Raw genomic sequence first — 2,500 nt, forward strand, 5'->3', positions numbered from 1 at the left:
TGAATGTCAACGTGAAGAAATTCAAAAAAGCGCGGGTAAACGGCGGGAGTAACTATGACTCTCTTCTCAGCCGTCGAGGAGGACGGACGTGTGAGCACGATGCTCAGATGTCTGTAAGTTTATTTTGGGTTCCGCGTGCCGGGAAAATGTAGTGGTAGTGTCCATTGTGTCGTGCATAATTTCCTGATCAAAATGACGTTTGAATGATGCAAATCGACCCACGGGTTCAAAAGTTATCGCGGGTTGAAGTTATTTCATTTTCCATTTATTCGTCGAAAACATCGCATTTTGTTTCTTGTTAACGCAGTGTGAATTCATAAAAACCCCGAACAAAACATCGCCGATCTGCGTTTTTCATTGTTTCCTTGTTACCGGGATGGAAAATATTGAATGCATTCTAATGTGAATCATTGTCGTAGAATGCATGTTCTAAAAAGGGTACGAGTTTTTCCGGCCCCCCCTGTATCGGCGCTCAGCTGCCTTTCCATCCCCAGGATTGATGGATTTGAAGAGATAAGGCCTTTTGTCCATCCAGAAATTACAACCCCTGCAGCAGTATCCACCTAAGGCCGTTCAACTGCAGGAAATCCATTTCACGCTACCAGGAGCACAGGAGGTATAAGAGGTTCGTCTGATTTCTCCGCCCAAGTATGAACATCTTTAGCCTGGAAATTACCAACGCATAACTATACGGAGAGCTTTTGCGGAATGCGAGGTGAGCTTTTGCAACTAAAGGCTCCCAGAGCTTTGGTCGCTATTCGAACTGAGCTTTTAAAGCTCAAAGCTCCTCGGAGCTTTTTGCTCTCCAAAATAGGTTGACCTATTACACTAGGGAAGCTTTCAAACCATTTCCACCCTATCGCCTATTACACAGTAGAGGAGCTTTTACGACGAGGTATTTCGTCGCCAGGAGACTTGGACGACGGATCAAGACGGGAAGCCCGAAAAACCGGCGATATCGATGCTACATTAAGCGAATAACTTACCTAAATTTCAACTTTGGTGATTATTCAGGATTTTTAACCGCACCCACACCACAGACTGCCCCTTAACACACGAGCAATATGCAGGGTGAGCGTGATTCCAATTCTATATCCCGATCGGTATGAATACTTGCCCCTAAGGCGTTTTTTTTCTTTCAAACGCTTTCCTGGAAGTTGCAGAATGGCGAAAGAGCAGGTATTAATCATAGTACCTACCATGGTTGCAGAATGGTGGAGGCAGTGGTCAACTTCCTTCTTCGACTGAAATGGTTGATTTTTCCTGGATTATTGGGACTATTGGTCGGGAAAGGGGAAACTGCATTGCTGGCGCCCGTGCATTGACGGCGCGTGGGACCACCACGACGTCTTTTTATTACATATTTCGAGAAGAGAAGGTGTTCTGGACACATTTTCAGTTGTTGCATTTTTGATTTTTATTTTATTGTCGAGGCGAGAAAAATTTTATTCCGTCTGGCAGCAACAGCTACAACATGCCATTCCCGTGTGTCTGCGGAAAGTCATATGCTACGCAACGGAATTTAGCAGACCATCAGCGACGCTTCTGTAGGGGACCTCCCACTGGATTGGAGGGACAATGCCCAGAATGCCAGAGTGTCTATGTCTCATATCAGGCAATGCGTTCTCATATGCGTCAGGCGCACCCTGACCAGTATAATGCCGACTTAGCGGCAGAAGTGGGGTCGAGAGATAGAGTAAGAAGGTGGACAACTGGTGAGCTGGAGGAGATGGCTCGGCTGGAGCTGGACTACAACGGCACGGCAGTTCTGGACTATCTTGCCCAGAACTTAAACAGACCTCGTGAGGGTGTTAAAAAGAAGCGGTACACCAGCGAATACACGGAGATTTTACGGAACCTTAGGGATAGGCGTGCGGAGGTAGACATCTTAAATCTGGCGCCTGCTGACGAAGATCTTGAGCATTCGGATGAGGATGGTGATGGGTTGGACGGTGCGTCGACTGCGGTGGCTGAGAATATTGCCCCTGACACAATTCCTGAGAATGTTGAAGAACCGGATCTCACAGACCCGGTACTACAGCACATACTATCGCTGTGCTACAGCTCAGAAGATCGAGAGCTGATTTCAGTGTGCCAGGTCGTTTGTACAAGAGCGGAAGGATTCCAACAAGCCTTCGACTCATGGGTTGAAAACACCTGCAGATCATATGGACGCACTCCAAAATATGGTCCAAAGAACCAGCCAAGAAAGCCGGAGAGAACGGCCGGCCGGAGGAGGTATAGAGCGCAACTATACCAGTATATGCAGCGTAAGTTTTCCTCCAACCCCAAACAGTTGGCCAACGAGCTAATTGATGGAATGGAACCCTCAAGCAGCATTACCCATCCTGATGCTGCCACAATTGAGGAGCATTACAAGAAGATCTTCTCTGAGGAGTCACCCACTGATGAGAATCCAGTGTATGACTTTCTCCCTTCCGAGTGCAAGGTTTATTCTCCGATTACCAACGCTGAGCTTCTTGAATCGGTTCAAAAAATG

The 2,500-nt window shown here is 47.1% G+C and overlaps 1 pseudogene; it reads left to right on the forward strand.

Annotated features, from left to right (window-relative positions):
- LOC123688224 overlaps window positions 1-2,500 on the forward strand; it is an 8,822-nt pseudogene that overhangs the window by 2,635 nt on the left and 3,687 nt on the right.

The sequence above is a fragment of the Harmonia axyridis genome, chromosome X (assembly GCF_914767665.1).
Source record: "Harmonia axyridis chromosome X, icHarAxyr1.1, whole genome shotgun sequence".
NCBI classification, from domain to species: domain Eukaryota; kingdom Metazoa; phylum Arthropoda; class Insecta; order Coleoptera; family Coccinellidae; genus Harmonia; species Harmonia axyridis.